Source organism: Chlorocebus sabaeus, chromosome X (assembly GCF_047675955.1).
Source record: "Chlorocebus sabaeus isolate Y175 chromosome X, mChlSab1.0.hap1, whole genome shotgun sequence".
NCBI classification, from domain to species: Eukaryota; Metazoa; Chordata; class Mammalia; order Primates; family Cercopithecidae; genus Chlorocebus; species Chlorocebus sabaeus.
In genome coordinates, this window is record NC_132933.1 from 112,640,058 (window position 1) to 112,663,380 (window position 23,323).

Consider the following 23,323-nt stretch of genomic DNA (forward strand, 5'->3'; position numbering starts at 1 on the left):
GGAGGTTCCTGGAGGGTGGCTCGCCCAGGGAGGGCATGGAAGCTCCGCATATCTTCTTCCATACCTCGCCTGCGTGTCTCTTCATCTGTATCCTTTGCAATATCCTTTCTAATAAACCAGTAAACGTAAGTGTTTCTCTGAGTTCTGTGAGCCGCTCCAGCAAATTAATCAAACCCAAAGAGGGTGTCATGGGAATTCCAACTTGAAGCCAATCAGTCAGAAGTTTCAGAGGCCTGGATTTGCAACAGGTGTGTGGGGGGGTGGGGGGCAGTCTTGGGGACTGGGCCCTCAACCTGTGGGATCTGATACTATCCGTGGGTAGTGTCAAAACTGAATTCAAGGACACCTAGCTGGTGCCCGCTGCTTGGTGTGTGGGGAAGCCACTCCCACATTTGGTCACAGAAGTCTTCTGTGTTGACAGTTGTTGTGGTGTGAGAGTAGAGGAAGAACATGGTTAGAGACAGTTTTCTCAACACACACGGTCAAGGCAGGAAGGGGAAGGGGGAGATGGGGCACAGTAGCACCAAAAATATCTGTTCTTTTTTTTTTTGAGATGGAGTTTCACTCTTGTTGCCCAGGCTGGAGTGCAGTGGCATGATCTCAGCTCATTGCAACCTCCACCTTCCGGGTTCAAGCAGTTCTCTGCCTCAGCCTCCCCAGTAGCTGGGATTACAGGTGCTTACAAACACGCCTGGCTAATTTTTGTATTTTTAATAGAGATGGGGTTTCACCATCTTTGCCAGGCTGGTCTTGAACTCCTGACCTCATGATCCACCAGCCAAGGTCTCCCAAAGTGCTGGGATTACAGGCATGATCCACTGTGCCCGGCCACCTCTTTTCTGCCTATAGAATCACTTGAGGTCAGGAGTTCAAGACCAGCCTGGCCAACATGGTGAAATCCTGTCTCTGCTAAAAAATACAAAAATTAGCTGGGTATGGTGGCGCATTCCTGTAATCCCAGCTACTCAGGAGGCTGAGGCAGGAGAATTGCTTGAACCGGGACCCAGGAGGTGGAGGTTGCAGTGAACCAAGATGGTACCATTGCACTTCAGCCTGGGAGACAGAGCAAGACTCCATCTTGGAAAAAAAAAAAAAACTCTACAAATTTTCCCTGTCCTCAAGATGGGCACAGACATGGCTTTAAGGCTGGAAAATCAAGAGGCCTCTGGGTAGCAGTGCGGAAACCCTAGTGGGCTGAATGAACTGAACCGACTGAATGAAATGAACCAGAGACCATAACAGATCTAAAAGGGTCAGTGGTAAGAATGCACTGAGAAGAGAGGTTGTAGCAGATTGGATTCTGAAAGTGGCCTCGCCACCATATATGACCTCACATCCTCCTCCAGAACCTTACCACTCCCTCCTCAAGAGGTGGGATCTATTTCTCTCACTCCTTGAAATTGGGCAGGCCTTTGTGACCGCCTTGACAAACAAATGTGACAAAAGTGACACCACATGATTTCTGAGGGCTGGGTCATGAAAGGCAAATTGGTTTCTGCCTGGCTGTCTCCACTCTGTCTCTGTCCACTGACCCTTAGAACTCAGCTGCCATGCTATGAGGAAGCCCAGGCCACAAGCAGAGGCCATGTGTCCCAGCTGACAGCCCCAGAGGAGGTCACAGATGACAGTAGCATCAATTGTCAGAGAGAGCCCTCAGACGATCCCAGCACCCACCCTTCGAGCCACCCCAGCTGACACTACGTGGAACAGAGATAGCTGCCCCCACCAAGCCCTGCTCAAATGACAGATTGTATGAGAAAAATCAATGTTGTGCTTGTTTTAAGCTGCTAAGTTTTGCGGTGGTTTAGGATGCAGCTGAAGATAGATACGTGGACAGGCAGAAGTCAGTGAGTACCAGTGGGGGCAGGTGAGTCCCTTTCTCATGCCAGGACCAGGGCTCAGCTTTTGATTGCCCCAGGGGAGAAGGGAAGGAGGAGGTGGAGGACAAGTGAGAATCCCATTTACCCTGGAAGGGACTACCTTTAAACTGGCAGCACTTGAGCTGGTTAGAATTGGCACGCTTACCTCTTCCATCATTGGTGGAAATGAGGACTCAAGAGCCAAGTTTAGTTTCAGGAAAATAAAGAGCATTGCTCTTTGCACACCAGGGTTTGTGACCAAGCAAAAATTCCTAGCCAGTTTACGACTTGAGGCTGGGGTACTTGGAAACACAGCTCTGATTCGAGCCCCTGCGCAAACACTAAATTAGGGCACACCAGGCTAGCTCTGCATGGTCATTTTCAGTTGGAAACCATGATTTAGTGGTCAAAAGTCATGGGCCTGGCCGGGCACGGTGGCTCACACCTGTAATCCCAGCACTTTGGGAGGCTGAGGCGGGTGGATCACGAGGTCAGGAGTTCAAGACCAGCCTGGCAAAGATGGTGAAACCCCATCTCTATTAAAAATACAAAAATTAGCCAGACGTGGTGACAGGCGGTTGTAATCCCAGCTACTGGGGAGGCTGAGGCAGAGAACTGCTTGAACCCGGGAGGCGGAGGTTGCAGTGAGCTGAGATCTCGCCACTGCACTCCAGCCTGGGCGAAAGAGTGAGACTCCATTTCAAAAAAAAGAAAAAAGAAAAAAAAAAAAAAACAGTAAATGGGCCCGGGAATGAAGTGGGCATCTAAGTTCATTCCTCTACTACTCCCAGCCCACCTGAGGCTTCTCAGGGGAAGGATTAGTGTTGGGCCAAGGCTCGATCTCCATGAAGAGCCCCCATCCTCATGCCATTCCCAGGGTGTGCACTGCTAGGGCCAGGGCTGCAGGAAATCTCTGGTTGCAACAGAGCGGGAGAAGGTGCATGGGGCCGGGGGCTAGGCTAGACCTCTTCTGCACAGTCTTGCTGCAGCTCCACCTGTTTATATCTCTTCTTCTTGGCAGCTGCTCAGAGGGTCACATGCCAGCCTTGTCGCTTTGTGGACAATTCAGGCAGAAGGCGGCAGGATGGGCCAGCTGTGCCTCCAGGCATCTCCAGCCTTCCAACCCCGAGACACATGTTTTATGACTCAAGAGTTTTGGGAAGACAATCTTGCCTCAAATATTCCTGTTGCAATCTACATCTCAAATTTTCACAAAACCTATTTTTTATTTTGAGATACCTGAAACAGCGAATCTGTCCCCAAATGTCTTTGGAACTTTCTGGCTTACTCTGTCCAAGTTGAGCAGTGCTGTATTTTTCTTCTTTTCTTAAACAAATTAGGTGCATATTCTCAGGAATAACACATGGTTGCCATTAAGGCTTGTGATGTTTGGGGTTTGGTGCAAACCCACATTTTATCCATTGAACTATTTCTTTTTTCCAAAATAGTGAAAAGAGCTATACAACACAAAAGCAATTACATGACTTAACTTTCCATTTCCGTCGAGCAGTGATTAAAAGTGGAAAATAATGCAAGCACTTAGGCTTCTTTCTGGAAAGGCAAACAGAAAAGGAAATTTGTTGGGATGGGTTTTTTTGTTTTTGTTTTTGTTTTTCACCATAAACTACCAGGAGGAGAAATGGTAAGAATGATGGGGATTCCAGAAAGTGCAAGAAGCCAAAACAAAAGGCCTTTTTCATGAGGGACGAGGGTTTGGTGACCACTAAAATCCTCAAAAAATATAAGATGTTCACCATCCGGATGCTTTGTGTCATTGTTTAGCCTCTGATGGCTCACTCACCTCCAGTAGAATCTAAGAGACTCCCCAATGGTCTACATCAGTGAGGGCAAGAAGTTGGTGGCTTAGCATTTTCTGTTCCTAAGGATTCACCAGTCAAACCTATATGACCTTCCCTGAATTCCCCAAAATTTTTTTTTTTAAATAAGTCTGAGGCCGGGTACTGTGGCTCACACCTGTAATCCCAGCATTTTGGGAGGCTGAGGCAGGTGGATCACCTGGGGTCAGGAGTTCGAGACCAGCCTGACCAACATGGTGAAACCCTGTCTCTACTAAAAATTTTAAAAATTAGCCGGGTGTGGTGGTACATGCCTGTAATCCCAACTACATGGGAGGCTGAGACACAAGAATCTCTTGAACCCAGGAGGCGGAGGTTGCAGTGAGCTGAGCTCCAGCATGGGCAACAAGAGCGAAACTCCTTCTCAAAAAAAAAAAAAAAAGTAGTTTGGCTGGGCATGATGGCAAACACCTGTAGTCCCAGCTACTCGAGAGGCTGAGATGTAGGAGGATCGCTTGAGCCCAAGAAGGAATTCAAGGTTACAGTGAGCTATGTTCACATCACTGCACTGGGCAACAAGAACAAAACCTGTCTCTTTAAAAAAAAAAAAAAAAAAGAAGTATTTCTCAGCTCCTTTATATGTAATTGGAAATTTCTTTCACACCCTTGCCCCATTGAACAACAAAATGAATTCAACTTAAAGGGCCAGGTATGGTGGCTCACGCTTGTAATCCTAACACTTTGGGAGGCCAAGGAGGGAGGATCACTTGAGTCCAGGAGTTCAAGACCAGCCTGGGCAACATAGTGAGACCCTGTCTTTAAAAAAAATAAAAATAGCCACATGTGGTGGCACACACCTGTAATCCCAGCTAGTGGGGAGGCTGAGGTGGGAGAATCACCTGAGCCTGGGAGGTCGAGGCTGTAGTGAGCCCAGATCACGCCACTGCACTCCAGCCTGAGTGACAGAGTGAGAGTCTATCTCAAAAAAAAAAGATCAGGCATGGTGGCTCCCAGCACTTTGGGAGGCCAGGCTGGGTGGATCACTTGAGTCCAGGTGTTGGAGACCAGCCTGGTCAACATGGCAAAACCCCATCTCTACAATGTATACAAAAATTAGCCAGGCATGGTGGTGTGTGTCTGTAATCCCAGATATTTGGGAGGCTGGAGGTAGGAGGATCACTTGACCCTGGTAGCTCAAGGCTGCAGTGGGCCAAGATCGTGCCACTGCACTCCAGCCGGGGTGACAGAACAAGACCCCATCCCAAAAGCAAACAAACAAAAAACCAGGCCAAGTAGCATAGCTCACGCCTGTAATCTCAGCACTTGCAGAGGCCAAGGTAGGAGGATTGCTTGAGCTCAGGAGTTTGAGACCAGCCTGGGCAAAAAAGCAAGACCTCATTTCCACTAAAAATATAAAAAATTAGCCAGGCATGGTGGTGCATACCTGTAGTCCCAGCTACTCAGGAGGCTAAAGCAGGAGGATCACTTGAGTCTGGGAGATTGAGGTTGCAGTGAGCCATGATTGCCCACTGCACTCCAGCGTGGGCAACAGAGCAAGACCCTACCTCAGAACAAACAAACAAACAAACAAAAAGCCATCCTAACTTGCACATGTCAGTCTGGTTACTGGAAGGTTCAGCATGTTGGCTGAAGCAAAATGTAAACAGAGTCCACACCATCAGTGCAAAAGAGACTGGAGTAAATGTGGTAGGATGGCTCCCTAAACATCCACTTCAACTGTTCTCTCACTGAAGGTCCTCTAGGGCAAGATTCTAAAGCTAATAACCCACTTTCCCAGACATCTGTGCAGTAGAAGTGACCACGTGACTCCTTTCTATCCAATGGGACGCAGACAGAAATCAGCTGGCACCACCTCTTCTGTCACTTTCTCCTCCTGCTGGAGCAAGGGCCTGGGGCTGGAGATATGGCAGCCACTGCTAAGGCAGGAGGAGGGGAAAGACAGAAAGACCCTGGCTCCTTCTTGGCCTTCGTGGACCACCATTCCAGACCTGGACTGTATTAGCCTGATTTCTCATTGCCTGAGATTGTATCATTAAGTCCAGTTAAGCCACCACAGTTGTTGGGTTTCATGTACAGGCAACTGAGTGTCGTCTTGTGTGATTCAGAATTATGTAAGTCTTCCTTTACCCACGTGACAAAATGCCACCTTCCTAAGGAGCATGGGAGAGGACGAAACCTCAGAGGACTTGAACAGTGGCCTGGGCTACAGATCTGAGTCAGGGTGGATGAAAGTGGTTTTAGGATAGCTAAATGACTGTGGGAGGACTGCTCCAACCTTATTTTAAATTTTTTTATTTTTTAAATATTGAGTTATTTTTTTAGAGATGCGGTCTTGCTCTGTCACCCAGGCTGGAATGTAGTGATGCAGTCATAACTCACTGTAACCTCAAACTCCTGGGCTCAAGCGATCCTCTTACCTCAGCCTCCTGAGTAGCGGGGACTACAGGTGTGTGTCACCAAGCCCAGATAATTTAAAAAAATTTTTTTAGAGACAGGATCTCACGATGTTGCCCAAGCTGGTCTCAAACTCCCGGCCTCAAGGTATCCTCCCACCTCAGCCTTGAGAGTAGCTGGGATTAGAGATGCTAACCACCACACCAGGCTCAAGAAATACTTTAAATGAGAATATTCATATCTCTGCCAATCTTAATTCTCATAGTAAAAATATTCAGCATCCAAAGAATTGTCAAGATAATTAACCTGTTTAATTCCTGGAACAGTAAGAACTGCTTTCTGTTACAAGACATAGAAACCTCCACTTATTGGCCTTTTTTTTTTTTTTTTTTGAGACAGGGGTGTCTTGCTCTGTAGCCCAGGCTGGAGTGTAGCGGTGGGATCCCAGCTCACCGCAGCCTCCACCTCATGGGTTCAAGCCATCCTCCCACTTCAGCCTTCCAAGTAGCTAGAACTATAGGCATATGCCACCATACCTGGCTAATTTTTGTAATTTTTGTAGAGATGGAGTTTCGTCATGTTGGCCAGGCTGGTCTTGAACTCCTGAGCTCAAGCGATCCTCTGGCCTCGACCTCCCAAAGTGCTGGGATTACAGGCGTGAGCCACTGCACCCGGCCCCTGGCTTAACTACTGATTGGAGGATGGATTGGTTCACATGACCTAAAAGTCCAGAGGTATATCTCGCTTCAGGCAAGCTTTGATCCAGCGACACCATTAAATCCCCAATGGCCTCATACCTCCTCATTTCACTGCTCTACCTTCCAACGCTCAGTCTTCATTCTCACGTTTGCTACCTGAAGCAGACACTATTGATACCCTGTCCCTTATCCCCTTGGCCTACTGGAGTTTGCCTGCAGTTGTGATGGACAATTTGCTGTACTCTGACAACTTGCTGCCTCAAGCACCTACCTCTCTCTGATGCTCTGCCTGAATGCTTTCTTCTGCATCAGGGGAGGTGGTTCTACTGAACGCAGGGAATTGATGCTGGGGAGACATCCCCTCTCCCTGCAGCTACAAAAGTGACTTGCATTATACCTCTGTTGGACAGCACTGCTGTAGATTCTATAGCAAACTACAGCCTGTGTGCCAAATCTGGCCAGCTGCCTGTTTTTGTAAATAAAGTTTTATTGAAAAATAGCCACACTCATTCTTTTGTTTGTTTGTTTTTGTTTTTGTTTTCGTTTTTGTTTTTGTTTTGAGATGGAGTCTCGCTCTGTCGCCCAGGCTGGAGTGCAGTGGTGCGATCTCGGCTCACCGCAAGCTCTGCGTCCTAGGTTCATGCCATTCTCCTGCCTCAACCTCCCGAGTAGCTGGGACTACAGGCGTCCACCACCACGCCCGGCTATTTTTTTGTATTTTTAGTGGAGACGGGGTTTCACTGTGTTAGCTAGGATGGTCTCAATCTCCTGACCTCGTGATCCGCCCGCCTCGGCCTCCCAAAGTGCTGGGATTACAGGCGTGAGCCACCGTGCCTGGCTCATTCTTTTATATATTATCTCTGGCTGCCCTAGAGCAGCAGAGTTGTATAGTTGCGATAGAAACCATATGTCCTGTAAAGCCTAAAATAGTTATTCTCTGAACCTTTGCAGAAAAAGTTTGCCAATCCCTGGTAGAAAATATCGACCTTAAAAATATCTCTAGGCCAGCCAGGCAGGGTGGCTCACGCCTGTAATCCCAGCACTTTGGGAGGCCAAGGCAGGAGTTTGAGACTAGGCTGAGGCCAGGAGTTTGAGACCAGACTGGCCAACATGGCAAAATCTTGTCTCTACTAAAAACAGAAAAACCTAGCCACAGGCATGGGGGTGCGCATTTGTAGTCTCAGCTACTCAGGAGGCTGAAGCACAAGAGTCACTTGAACCTGGGGGGCAGAGGTTACAATGAGCTGAGATCGAGCCACTGCACTCCAGCCTGGGCAACAGAGACTCTGTCTCATAAAAAAATAAAAATAAAAATAAAAATAATTTTTTAAAAAACGCCAAGTGCAGACTGGGCGCCATGGCTCAAGCCTGTAATCCCAGCACTTTGGGAGGCCGAGGTGGGCAGACCACCTGAGGTCAGGAGTTCAAAACCAGCCTGGTCAACAGGGTGAAATCCTATCTCTACCAAAAACACAAAAATTAGCCGGATGCCGTGGCACACACCTGTAATCCCAGCTACTTGGGAGGCTGAGGCAGGAGAATCGCTTGAACCCAGGAGGCGGAGGTTGCAGTGAGCTGAGATCACACCATTGCACTCCAGCCTGGATGACAGAGCGAGGCTCCATCTCAAAAAAAAAAAAAAAAAAAAAGGCCAGGTGTGGTGGCTCACTCCTGTAATCCTAGCACTTTGGGAGGCCGAGGCAGGTGGATCACCTGAGGTCAGGAGTTCAAAACCAGCCTAGCCAACATGGTGAAACCCCGTCTCTACTAAAAATACAAAAATTAGCTAGGTATGGTGGTGAGTTCCTGTAATCCCAGCTACTTAGGAGGCTGAGGCAGGAGAATTGCTTGAACCAGGACCCGGGAGGTGGAGGTTGCAGTGAGCCAAGATCACACCACTGCACTCCAGCCTGGGCTACAGAGCAAGACTCTGTCTCAAAAAAATAAAATAAAATAAAAATAAAAATAAAAAAACTCTAGGCTGCAAAATTGTTACTGGCTTTTAGAAAAGAAGAAAGTTTGGGGGTTTTGGAGGCATATATGAAAATATATTTAATAATTGCATGTGCACATATGTGACTAATGTGTACGTGTGTGTATTTGGGGTGGAAAAGGGAAGATGGCAGCCATGTTGAAATTAATGCATACAACAACGTGGACACTTCAGTAGGACTTTGAAGTCCCTGCTTTCAAGTGGTGGCTGATGCAATGTGATTTTTTTCTTTTTCAACTTTTATTTTAGATTCAGGGGGTACATGTGCAGGCTTGTTTCCTGGCTCTACTGCACGATGCTGAGGTTTGGGGTATGAATGATCCCATCACCCAGGGAGGGAGCAAAATACTCAACAGTTAGTTTTTCAACTCTTGCGCCCCTCCCTCCCTCCCCGCTCTAGTAGTCCCCAGTGTCTATTGTTGCCTTCATGTCCGTGAATACCCGATATTTAGCTCCCACTTATAAGTGAGAACGTGCAGTATTTGTTTTTCTGTTCCTGCGTTAATTCACTTACGACAATGTGATTTTCAACTAAAATAAAAAGTGTTTCTAACAAGCTCTTAACAACTTGCCAAACAGGTATAAAAAATACTGTTATTGGGCTTGGGGTGGCAAAGTAACTTTTCCAAAGTGACACAGCTTGTAGGTAATGGAGTCTGGTCTCCAGTCTTCTTTTACAGAAAACCATCTTAAACCTCCAAAGAAACAATTGAAAACGTTACTAAATAAAGTAGAGGTGATAGAATGTGGCTAATATTTTAGCCCGCACAGAATATCATACCTCTTCTTTTGATACCACCTCCATCACCCTTGGGGAGTGAAGTCCAGTCATGGGGCTCTGGTGTGGCTGGCAGTAATGACATCCCCATCTAACCCCTCAGGAATTAACACATCCTGAGGGGTTAACAAGGAGCATAAGCTATAGTTATCCACCTTCCTGGGCAGAGCTATTGTCTCAAGGGGTAGGCCTGTCATCCAAGCTTGGCCAATTGAAGAACTGTCCCAGAATTTTCTTTTTCTTTTTTTTTTTTTTTTTTGAGATGGAGTCTTGCTCTGTTGCTCAGGCGGGAGTGCGGTGGTGTGATCTTGGCTCACTGCAACCTCTGCCTCCCGGGTTCAAGCGATTCTCCTGCCTCAGCCTCCCGAGTAGCTGGGAGTACAGGTGCCTGTCACCACGCCCAGCTAATTTTTGTATTTTTAGTAGACACCATATTGGCCAGGCTGGTCTCGAACTCCTGACTTTGTGATCCACCCACTTTGGCCTCCCAAAGTGCTGCTGGGATTACAGGCGTGAGCAACCGTGCCCAGCCGATGTCCCAGAATTTTCTAAAGAGGAAGTGGAGGAGTAGCTATGAGGATGGCATCCTGGGTTCTTTTGCTGTTGTTGTTGTTGTTGTTGTTGTTGTTGTTGTTGAGACAAGGTCTCCCAGGCTGGAGTGCAGTGGCACGCTCATAGCTCATTGCAGCCCCAAACTCCTGGGCTCAAGTGATACTCCCACCTCAGCCTCACAAGTAACTGGGTCTATAGGCACACGCCACCATGCCCAGCTAATTTTTTTTTTTTTTTTTTTTTTGTAGAGACAGAGGTCTCATTATTTTGCCCAGGCTGGTCTTGAACTCTTGGGCTCAAACAATCCTCCCATCTTGGCCTCCCAACATCCTGGGGTCTTTATTCCACTTACTATTGCCCTGTAACAAATTATGTCAAAGCACAGCAGCATGAAACAACCATTTTGTAATGCTCCTAGATTCTGTAAGGATCAGGAAGCCTTACAGGGCACACAAGGAAGGCTTGTGTCTGCTGCCTAATATCTGGGGCCTCCGCAGGGAGGAGTTGAAGGCCAAGAGTGATTGGCTGACCAAGGGCTGGAATCATCTAGAGGCCTCTTCACTCACATGTGGTGGTTGATGCTGGCTGCTAGCTGGGGCCTCAGCTGGGGCTCTGGGCCAGAACACTTTCATGTGGCCTCTCCATGTGGCCTGGGATTCCTCACAGCATGGCAGCCTCAGATTTGCCAGGATGCCAAAGGCAACATTCCAGCAGACAAAGCAGAAGCTGTTTCATCCTTTATCACTTAGCCTTGAAAGTCAAATGGTGTCACTTCCACTGTAGTCACCAGCCCACCCAGATTCAAGGGCAGAGAACTCAGATCCCACAATGTGACTTGGAGTGTCCAAGTCACATCGTAAGGTGAATATCTGGGATACAGGGGAGTCTCTTGCTGCCATCTTTGGAAAATGCAATCTGCCATTCTCTTGGTAGCCACGTCCTCTGCAAGAACAAGGCCAACTGCCTCAGGGAGAGGGTATGGAGAGAGGATCTGGCAGGTGTGTGGTCTCCTGTGCCAATACCTGAGGCCCTGGCTCCCAGACTCACTCCTCAGATTTTAGAAACTACCCCAGAACATCCCCAACCATCTGACCCAAAAGATTTGTTTTTTGCTTAAACAAGCTTAGGTGGGTTTCTAACACTTGCAATCATGAGTTCTGACTGAAAAAAATAACTGTTGATTTTGAAACTGAGAAGATTTAATTCATTCATTCATTCAACAAATAGAAAGGAAATATATAACAAGGTAATGTGCTAAGAACTAGGGAGGGAGACAGCACAATGAGTAAGACACAGCCCTAACCCACAAGGGGTTTGCAGGCTGTATTAGTCTGCCCGGGCTGCCATAAGAAAATACCAGGCCAGACACAGTGGTTCACTCCTGTAATCCCAGCACTTTGGGAGGCCGAGGTGGGTGGATCACTTGAGGATAGGAGTTCGAGACTAGCCTGGTCAACATGGTGAAAGCCCATCTCTACATACAAAATTAGCCAGGCATGGTGGCATGTGCCTGTGTTCCCAGCTACTTGGGAGGCTGAGGCAGAAGAATCGCTTGAATCCAGGAGGCAGAGGTTGCAGTGAGCCGAGACTGCACCACTGCTTGGGTGACAGAGTGATACTCCATCTCAAAAAAAGAAAGAAAATGCCAGACTCAGGGGCTTAAACAACAGACATTTATTTTCTCATCGTTCTGAAGGCTGGAAGTCCAAGATCAAGGTGTCAACAGAGTTGGTTTCACCTGAGGCCTCTCTCCTTGGCTTGCAGATGGCCGCCTTCTCGGTGTATCTTCACATGGTCTTTCCTCTGTGCAGGCACCCCCTGGCATCTCTTGTGTTACCAAATTTTTCCTCTTATAATGACAGCAGTCATATTGCATTAGGTCCAGCATTAACAGTCTCATTTTGACTTAATCACCTCTATAAAGTCCCTATCTCCAAATACAGTCACACTCTGAGGTTAGGGCCTTAACATATGATGTTTGAGGAGACCCAATACAGGGTTCAAACACTGGTAGCAGCATATAGCCATTCTTATATTTCTGATAACCAGCCAGGATCCACAGGCTATTAGGGATGATAATTACAGGTGATTGGAGTATCGTTCAACAAATATTCACTCCCCCTCCCCTCCCTCTTGGTGTGTCTCCCTGTCCCATTGACTTTGGGCTTGACTGTGTGACTTGCTCTACCCAATGGAACATGAGCAGGTGCATTACCAGCACAGGCTATACATGTGCTTGCACAGTTTGGCCTGCTTTTTGCTTTCCATTGATCTTCCAGAAGAAGAGAACGGTCCAGGAAGCTGCTGGTCCAAGGCAAAGGACGGAACACGTGGAGAAGACATGGACTCAAGCCACTGAGTGCCGCCAAACTCCGCTGAGAGCAACGGAACCCCAGCGGACCTTCACACCAAGGAGCAGGAAATCCAAGCTTGAAGTCACTGAGTTTTGGTGTGTTTAAAACTTTTGTTATGCAGCATTATTGTAGTAATAGCTAACTAATCTAATAAGTAATAAAATAAATGACGAGGGCCAGGCGCAGTGGCTCACATGTGTAATCCCAGCACCTTGGGAGGCCGAGGCAGACAGATCACTTGATGTCAGGAGTTAGAGACCAGTCTGGGCAACATGGTGAAACCCCATCTCTACTAAAAACACAAAAATTAGCCGGGTGTGGTGGTGCGCGCCCATAATCCCAGCTACTTGGGTGGCTAAGGTGGGAAAACAGCTTGAACCCAGAAGGTGGAGGCTGCAATGAGCCAAGGTCGTGCCACTGCACTCCAGCCTGGGCAACAGAGTGAGACTCTCTCTCAAAAAAATAAAAATAAAGGGAAAAGTGACTATACCATATAGACAAAAAGCTTTTTTCTATATGCTGAATTGTATTTTATGAAAGATTTTAAATAGACAGAATTCCTTTTTTTCTAATGGCTTAACAGACAAGTCATAAATTATTTTGATTCTCTAACATATTTGACAGGGAAGGGAAGTTTTTCCGAAGCACATTGCATATGTTTTTACTCTCAAGAGGATTACTACTATTCCTAAAGCAGCAGGATCGTGCTAAGTGCTGACCTGGGATCCCAGGAAGTGCAGTTCATGCCCAGAAACCTTAATACTAGAGTCACCCAAGGACCATCAGGCACATGAGGTCATGTGCTAAGAATTTTTTAAATATGTGAAATAATCTAGACTAATTGTGTGATTACGCTGGTGATTAAAAACCCCGGTTCACATATCGTCAATCTCAGGTATGAGTCTATACATATTTCCAAACTGAAATTTCTCAGAACTTGTATAGCTCTGGGATGTCCAGCTTCTCATTTCTAATCCCATGAATCTGCTCCCCAAATCGGAGATGTGTCTTACACCCAATAGGGTTCAAACACTGGTAGCGGCATTTAGCCATTCTTATTTTTCTGATAACCTGCCAGGATCGAAGATTTATAATCAACTGCATGGTATTTTGAACATTAGTTGAAATTACACTTTATATGGTCTCTAGATCATCTGTTTTATTTCATTTGGGTTCGCCCGTTTCCATTGCATCTATAAGCAAAGGTCACGACCTCTTTTGAAAAGGGCTCAACGGAAAAGAAAATAGCAAGTCTACGTGTTGAAGTAAAAGAATTTGGTTCATAAAATAAAACTAAGGCGACAGAAGGCAAAGGGAGTTTCCGCTGTTTGAAAAGGGGCTTTCTCAGCACAAGCTTGGAAAAAAATGTTGATGATTTATGCAAATTAGAGAGGAAATGTGCCCCGAGGGATCTTGGCACAGAAGCTCAAGTTGGAATTCTGGATTCGAGGCTGGCTGTGTCTCTGATTCACTCTGTGACTGGGGCTGAGCCATTTAACCTCTCTGTTTCTAAATACCCTCATCTATAAATGCAGGCTAACAACGCTGTTCTTCCTGCCCCTGAAGGGGAGGCAGTAAAAATGAATGAAATGTCGGGGAATTACTTCTAAGAGCCATCGATTAGAAAGAGAGCATATGGTCTTAATGAGAGCTTGTTTCTACCACAAATTTTTCCCTGCTCCGTGTGATCACTACAGCTAGAGTGCTGCAGAAATCAACCTCTCTCTTCAGCTCTCTTCACATGCCGCTCATAAAATCACAGAGGTCTTTAAAACAGAACTCCTGCCTGCTCTGGGTGTGTATTACGAGGCCGTGGCTCCTGGCTCTCTTCTATGCAGAGCCACGCAGCCCAGATTTGTCGAGACGGTGGGGATTTAAAATATTCTGTCCCATTGTCAGACCATGTGTCGGAACATGTGTCAGATCACGTGTCTTGATCGTTGCTTCAGAAAATATGGTCGCTCACACCTTCATGGGAAAGGAAGCACCTGCTTGCTGCCTAAAGTCCTCTTTGGAAATAGATGGGAATAAGCAATAAAGCTGTAGCGAGACCAGTTGATGGATTGAGAAGTAGATCTATAAATGCGGAGTGGGGAGGAAGAATGCTCATTTGACTCAACCGTTACTGTGTGCCAGGGTGGTGCGGGGCCGCTTATCTATTTATTAAGTAGCTAAACTGGGTTCAACACTGAGGATACAGAAGATTATAGGACAAGGTTCCTAGTACAGAAAGTAATAGACATCATCCCTGGCCTCAGCAGCTTGCGATCTAGTGGAAGAGAAAGATGGCTAACAGCTGACAAGCTGAGAGCATGATTTTGTGATGTAATGAGAGAAAGCACAAGTGAGAACTCTAGGAGGGCTTCACAGAGGTGGTGACACTATAACTGAGGATCAAAGGATAAGCAGGAGATCAGCAAGGGGATTAAGACGGAGTAGGCGGCCAGGCTCGGTGATCCCAGCATTTTGGGAGGCTGAGGTGGGCAGATCATTTGAGACCAGCCTGGACAACATAGTGAAACCCGGTTTCTAAAAAAAAAAAAAAAAAATTAGCCAGGCACGATGGTGTGCGCCTATAGTCCTAGCTACTCTGGAGGATGAGATGGGAGGGTCGTTTGAACTTGGGAGGTTGAGGCTGCAGTGAGCCGAGATTGCGCCATTGCACTCCACCCTGAGTGACAGAGCGAGACCCTGTCTAAAAAAAATAAAAAAGAAAGAAGGAGCAGGCTGCTGGGCACGGTGCCTCACTCCTGTAATCCCAGCACTTTGGGTGTTTGGGGGACCGAGGTGGAAGGATTGCTTGAGCCCAGGAGTTGGAGAGCAGCCTGGGCAACACAGCAAAACTCCGTCTTTACAAAAAACTTTTTAAAAAATTGGCCACGCATGCTGGTGTGAGCCTATAGTCCCAGCTACTCGGGAGATTGAGATGGGAGGATTACTTGTGCCACGGAGTGCAAGGCTACAGTGGGCCGTCATCATGCCAATGAACTCCAGCTTGGGTGACAGGGCAAGATCCTGTCTCAAAAAAAGAGAGAGATAAAAAAAGGAGCAAGCATTCCAAGCAGAGTGAAGAGCCTGTGCAAAGCCCTCGAAGCGATCTGTGGTGCCCACCCATTTCCCTCCATCCACTCTGGAAGGCACCTGGAAAGACTTCCCAAGTACAATAAGGACTTCCAGCCACTCCATCTGAGGATGTTCTCTTGACTCAGAAGCATGCTCAGCTAGACACCGTGTGTGGGGGCAGATCCTAAGTGCTCAGCTTCCCAGAGATAACCCTCAACTCATGAGGAATGAGGGCAGTGGTGTGCTGGGGCAGCAGTACTAGCTCTGAAGAACCGGATTGTTAAATATTTGGAAAATTTGCCAGCCAACTGCTAAAACTGATAGCCTGGAATCAGCCCCAGTAGGAACATTTATACCACAACAATCAGCAAACACTACAAATTGGAACTTTTTAAATTCTACCAGAAAGCTGGTTTACTAGCACACCCCTGTGTGGGAGTTGGTGGATAAATACTCCTGCTTCCTCACCCTTTGCTGGGACAGTCCTAAAGGATGTGCTACACAGGACCCCAGAAGGTCACTGGCAGGATTGAACCTCAATTGCCCACATAGGTAACCTGTTCACAAATGCACCCTTTACTGGCCTTCCTGCCTGCCCTGTCTCAATTCCCATTCCCTCACTGTGCTTCCTGGGATCATCTCACTTATGCTCAAAAACCCTTGGCTCAGAGTCGGCTTGTAGAGGTACCCAAATTAAGACAGGCATGGAAGTGAGAACATGGCACATTAGCAGTGAGCAGCAGAGTGATCATGGGGGCTATAAGACCACTGCACAGAGGATGTTAAACTTAGTCAAGGTGTCTCAAGGTCTTGAAAGAATTTAAACAGGGAGAGGATGGCAAGATCAGCTGTGCATTTTAGGAAGGTCACTCTGGGGGCTGTGTGACAGATGGATGCAAAGGGAACAAGACCGGAGACAGGAGAGCTAAAGACTAGGTCAGTGAGAGTCCAAGGAAGAAATGATGAAGGTGTCAGACAACCACAGGAGATGCCATCCACACAGAACATGAAGGAGCTGTGCTTGCCACAGCACTGCTTGTGGACAGAACCCTAAGCATGCCTGACACTATAGGAGCGGACACCTGAACAGGAGACTGGGAAAGGAATCTGGAGGTGATTAGAAGGACAGGACACAAGGAGAACAGTGTGAAGGAAGCCAGAGAAAAGACAGTGTCAGGGAAGAAGAGTGACCAGTATCACAGGCCAAAGAGAGGTGGTTGTGAGGAGCAAGTAGGTAAGGGTTTAGTATCTGATATAAATTTCTCATTGAATCCTCACAATAGATCTTCTACATTAAATTCAGTGACCTTGATGAATCCATGTATCATTTTTTCTGACAAAAATGCTATTCAGAATGAATTCATTTATTTATTCTCATAGTTGAATTGTAGGTTCTTTATGTTTTCTGTGTGCACAACCATACCATCTGCAAATAATGACACTTTCATATCTTCCTTTCCAATCAGGAGGCCTTTTATTTCTTTTTCTTGCTTTATTGCAGTGGCTATGACCTCTAGTATAATCATGAATAGAAGGAGTAATAGCAAGCATTCTTGTCTAGTTCCTGATCTCAGAGGGATATTTTTCAATATTTTACCTTTAAATATACTGTTTGTTTCAAGTTTTGCTTCTTACACATACTCTTATCAGACATAGGAATTTCCATTCCCTTCTAAGTTTGCTAAGCGCTTTTACCATGAACAAATGTTAAATTCTATTTATGGCTTCTGCATGACCTTAGAAAAGTTACTTAAAACCGTAAACTGTAAAACGTCCTACTGCTTTGGTGTTAGAAATATCTGGTTTCAAATTACAGCTGTGCCATTTTCTAGCTGTGACTCTGGGCAATTTAATTAAGCTTCCTCTTATAGAAAATGGGGATAATTATAGTAACTCCTTCATAGGAATCTGAGACTTTTCATATGTTCAAGAGCCCAGAGGCTGGTTTTGAACCAGGACTAAGGTTTAACATCCAAAGCCCAGGCGCTTAGCTCTCAGATACTCTGTAGAGGCTGATGTTCCCCAGAGCCTTTCCATCTCCTGGTCCTCACTCAGGATTTATTGGAACCCTTTCGATGATGAATGGGAATGGATCTGAACTCTCCCATCCACAGTCACACTTTGCCACCCAGGACTAAAGGCACAGACTTTATGAATGATCAGTCCACTGTGATAGTCAGTGTCCAAAGATGCCCCTTCACCAATGACCCATGTCTGTTGGTATTCACACCCTTGTGCAATGCCCTGATTTTAAATACGGGTGGGCTTGTGACTCTTTTGTAACTAATCGAATCAACAGAAAAAATGCTGAATGACGTGTAAGGTTAGCTTCTGTCTTGGTCTTTCGATTCACTCTGCAAGATCTGGGCCACCATGGAAGACGTGCTGCTACCCTAAGATCACCATGCTGGAGAAGCCACTGATGGGCACCACACTCTACAGTTCCACCTGGGCCCAGACTTCCAGCCTTCCCCACCAAAGGAGCACACATGTACATGAGGCTGATTTGGCCCCGTCCAGACCACATCCACCACCTGAGTACCACTGAGTGACTCCAGTTGACCCTATGTGGAAGAGAAGAATCATTCATCTTTGTCCTGATGCAATTCCTGACCCATAAGACCATGAGATATATTGACATGGGTGCTATTGTAAACCACCAAGTTTTGGGATTGTTCGTTGGGCAGCAATAGATAATTGGAATATCTACCTTATAGGTTTAGTCCGTAGTCTAGAAATGCACTAAGCAAACCTGTCCAGTGTTCAAGCATATGACACCCATCTTATGCAGCCCTATTCTACCTACTGAAGTTAACCATATTCAAATAAACAGTATTTAAGTATCGGAAAAACAGTGCGAGAAGGAAGTCTTTTCACTCTAAATGTCCTGCATGTTTTTGTGCCTTCAATCCTTCTATTAACAAGAAGGGACCGGGTGCAGTGGCTCACGCCTGTAATCCTAGCACTTTGGGAGGCCGAGGAGGGCAAATCACTTGAGGTTAGGCGTTCGAGACCAGCCTGGCCAACATGGTGAAACCCCGTATCTACTAAAAACACAAAAATTAACCAGGCATGGTGCCTATAATCCCAGTTACTCGGGAGGCTGAGGCAGAAGAATCGCTTGAACCTGGGAGGCGGAGGTTGTAGTGAGCTGAGATCGCACCACTGCACTCCAGCGTGGCAATAGAGCGAGACTCTGTCTCAAAAAAATAAAACAAACAAAACAAAACAAAACAAAACAGACAAACCTCATCGCAGTTGATAACATTGGTACTATTATGCCCAGTAGTTTTTTAAGGCTGAGGAAACAAAGCTTCAGAGAGAATAACTAATTTGCCTAAAGTCACATAGCTAGTTAAATAGCAAAGTTAGGGCTGGAACTGCAAGCCAAGCTCTTTCTTTTTTATTTTGGTCTTGGTTAGGAAACTTTTAGTCGGCAATCAGGGAAATCCATTCATGGTAGCACAAGGAAGAGAATGGAACTGACTGGAAGAACACAGGAGCAAAAGTTCAGCCAGGCCTCCCAGGGCCAGGACCCAGGCACTGAAACCATGTCAGGAGCCTATGTTTGCCCCCTCTCTGGAGCCACATGTTTCTGAAGGAGACCTATTGCACTTTGGCTTAATTTTTCCCTGCTTTTCTGCAGACTGGCTTTCCCTGGCCTGGCATACATAGACTCAAACACAATGACTCTGTGGTCAGAACAGACTACATAATCTGCAGAGCCCAGAAAAATATTAAAATGCAGGGCCAGCCAGGCGCTGTAGCTCTTGTGCCTGTAATCCTAGCACTTTGGGAGGCCGAGGCAGGAGGATCACTTGAAACCAGGAGTTAGGGACCAGCCTGGGCAACACAGTGAGACTCTTGTCTCTACAATAAATAAATAAATAAATATTAATTAGCCAGACATGACAGCATGTGCATATAGTGCCAGACACTCAGGAGGCTGAGGTGGAAAGATCACTTGAGCCCAGGAGTTCAAGGTTGCAGTGAGCTATGATAGCACCACTGTACTCTAGCCTGGGAGACAGAGCAAGACCTTGTCTCAAAAGTAAATAAATAAAAATAAAAATAAGCAGAGCCCCAGGCAAAGAAATCAATCTCCCCTTCTTCCAGGCCCACTGCCCCAATCTATAGCAGTCAGGCAGCCTCCAAGAAATCACAGACTTCGTGCTGGGACACTGTGCACCTGGCGCAGAGGTTGGGGAGAGGCCCTTGCCAAATGTGTGTGGCCTTGCCAGCCTGGGGAGGGAAGGCTACCACCTTGTCCCACCCCAAGATGCTATGAATGAAACATATCTGACCATGACCCTGATCTTCCCAATTTTAGCACCGAGGACCCTGCCCGGGACAGAGGGCAGTAGCAGTCCCAAGGCTAGGGTGGTGTGTGGGAGTCTGGGCAGGGCACAGGGCCCTCCAGGAACTGGGGAGTGGGCATCTGAGGACCCATCTCAGGGAGGTTAGCCAGGAAGCAGCAGGAGGTAGGTCCTTGCATGAGCAGAAGCACCAAGATTCTGGTGTATGCCTCGTTGTCTCATCAGACCTGACTTACAAAACATAGACATCATTTTACCCAGAATTTCTTTTATTTTATTTATTTATTTATTTTTGATACGGAGTCTCACTCTTGTTGCCTAGGCTAGAGTGCAGTGGTGCGATCTCGGCTCATTGAAACCTCCATCTCCCGGGTTCAAGTGATTCTCCTGCCTCAGCCTCCCAAGTAGCTGGGATTACAGGCGCGTGCCACCATGCCCAGCTAATTTTTGTATTTTTAGTAGAGACGGGGTTTTGCCATGGTGGCCAGGCTGGTCTCGAACTCCTGACCTCAGGTGATCCACCAGCCTCGGCTTCCCAAAGTGCTGAAATTACAGGCGTGAGCCACCGCGCCCAGGCTTTTTTCCCAGAATTTCAAGATGGTAGCTACAGAGCAATAACCCCAAGCATGGAACCCATGTGACTGCACGGGTCCCTTGCCCATGGAGCCAGCCCTGTCCTGACTAACTAGCCTTCTCTCTCCCAATTCACCGCTTCCAGGAGAAAAAACGGAACTAGCTCATCTGGTGGTAGCTACAGCTACATAGAAGCTGTAGGCATCCCAACCACCAGCGACAAGGGTGTGAACCAGGACTAGACCCCAAAAGGTCTCTGCTGAATCTTCTCCACCCACATGCTTAATGTTCTCATACTCTCTGTGAGACTAGGAGCAGAGGTGGCCAGTTGCCTACACCAGTATTCATTCCCCACTCTTCCTTCGTAATTTGAGATAACAATGTACCCAAGCTAAAAGATGACATTTCTCAGTGCCATGAACTGAACGTTCGTGTCCCTCCCAAATTCGTATGTTGAAATCCTAACCCCAATGTGATGGTATTAGGACATGGGGCCTCTGGGAGATAATTAGATCATGAATAGTATTAGTGTCCTTATAAAAAAGACAGGAGAGCGTTTGCTTCCTCTCCCTGCTCTCTACCATGAGAGGATGCAATGAGAAGAAGACCGCTCCAGCAGGCCCTCAACAGACACCAGATCTGTCAGCACCTTGGTTTTTTTGTTGTTTTTTGTTTTTTATTTTGAGACAGAGTCTCACTCCATCACCCAGGCTGGAATGCAGTGGTGAGATCTCGGCTCACTGCAACCTCTGCCTCCTGGGTTCAAGCAATTCTCAGCACCTTGATCGTAATCTTGGACTTGCAGAACTGTGAGAAGTAAATGCTGTTTTTTTGTTTGTTTAAACCTCCCAAACTGGTAATTTGTTGTAACAGCCTGAACTTACTGAGACATGCAGCCTCTTTCTTGCAGCAAGAGGTGGCCAGGCCGGGCACAGTGGCACATGCCTGTAAATCCCAGCACTTTGGGAGGCTGAGGAGGAGGATCGCTGGAGCCTAGGAGTTCGAGGCCAGCTAGAACAACGTAGTGAGACCCCCGTCTCTATAAAAAATAAAAAATTAGCTAGGCATGGTGGTCCCAGCTACTTGAGAGGCTGAGGTGGGATGATCACTTGAGCCCAGGAGGTCAAAGCTGTGCTGTGATTGCACCACTGCACTCCAGCCTGGGTGACAGAGCAAGACCTTGTCTCAAAGAGAATAAAGAAAAGAGAAACAAAGAGGTGACCAATGAGATGTCAGTGGAAACCATTGGGTGGGACTTCTGGGAAATCTTTATAAAAGAGGCTGATGCAGCTGGGAGCGCCCCTTTCCCTCTCCTTGCTGCTAGGACTTAAAGCAGTGGGTGGAATGATCAGATAGAGGAGATGAGTTTGGGGAGGGGTGGGGCTCAACTGTTTATTGAAGAGTCCAAAAGGATCTGAAGGGTAGTTGGATAAGGAAGAGGACAGGATAGGTATTAAGACGATAGACAGTGCAGGATTTGATGATAGGGGCTGTATCCTCTACCCTGTTTGCTTGTGTGCCAAGAAAAGTAGAATGTAAGCTCCATGAGGGCAGGGGCCATGTCTCTTGCTTACCATTGCATGCCTAGTACAGTGCCTGGCACAAAGTGGTCAATCAATAAATGTCTAATCAATGTAGAATGAAACATGCTCCATACATCCCTTGGGGGCTTTACTCCTAACTGGAAGCAGGTTCAAGGGGTCAAGAACATCCATACCTCAGGGGACCCTTGGACCCGGGGAATAATTCCTAAGTATAGTTTCTCTTGCATTGTGTGCACCCATCATCCCCACACCCAGGCCCAGACTGGAGTTTCTCAGGGCCTAAATGAGCCATAGGAGTACCTGCCTGCACTGAGCTTTTCCCAACTCTGGCTCCCGTGTGGTTCGAAGGCCAAGTTAATGTCACTGTTTCCACAACATCACTTCCTCTGCAGCGTGAGAAAAGAGGAAGAACACTCGCTATGTGGCTCTCCTCTTCCCCCAGGGAAAGCACAAAGCTGTTGGAAACAATAAAAGCAGCCCTGTGTAAAGGGGAGACTTTTGTCTGTGCAGTCAGGGGTTGCTGCGCCTGCGACTTCCTGCAGGGATATTCGGCAGCTTTGCAGATAAATAAATGCTCACATTCAGAATGACCAGCCTAGAACACTTTTATGAGCCTTTTCTCCTCCCCAGGCTGTACACAGATAATACATCAAATTAGCATCCCGAACCTCTGGTTCAGCATCACTTGACACCAGCCCCTCGGCATGAAGGGTGGGTTTTGGCAAGGCTGTTCTCAACTACAACCCAGCAATGTGGGATTGAGGCTTGTGACCTCCTTGGGAATCATCAGATGCTTCCAACCTGGGCTGGCCACAAGTTGAGGTCATGAGGTCTTGCTGGTCACTCCAGACCAGACTGTAAAAGAGGCAGCAGAGGCTGGGTGTGGTGGCTCATGCTTGTAATCCCAGCACTTTGGGAGGCTGAGGCAGGTGGATGACCTGAGGTCAGGAGTTTGAGACCAGCCTGGCCAACATGGTGAAACCTCATTTCTACTAAAAATGCAAAAATTAGCCAGGCATGGTGGTGCACACCTGTAATCCCAGCTACTTGGGAGGTTGAGGCAGGAGAATTGCTTGAACCTGGGAGGCAGAGGTTGCAGTGAACTGAGATTGCGCCATTGCACTCCAGCTTCAGTGACAAGAGCGAAACTCTGTTCCCCCCCCAAAAAAAGAGGTGGCAGAAACCCCAGCCTTATAATCAAGATTGGGTTGTAACTTGGAGAAAATACACATTTTCGTTTCTCCATTGATAATCATAGGAATGTGAGCAAAAATATGTAACTATGAGGGTGGGGAAAGAAAAAAGGAAGGATTGAGGGAGGAAAGGACAGTAGTCAATAGATAGTGAATGGATCAAATTGGAAAGGAAAAAGTTCACTTTCA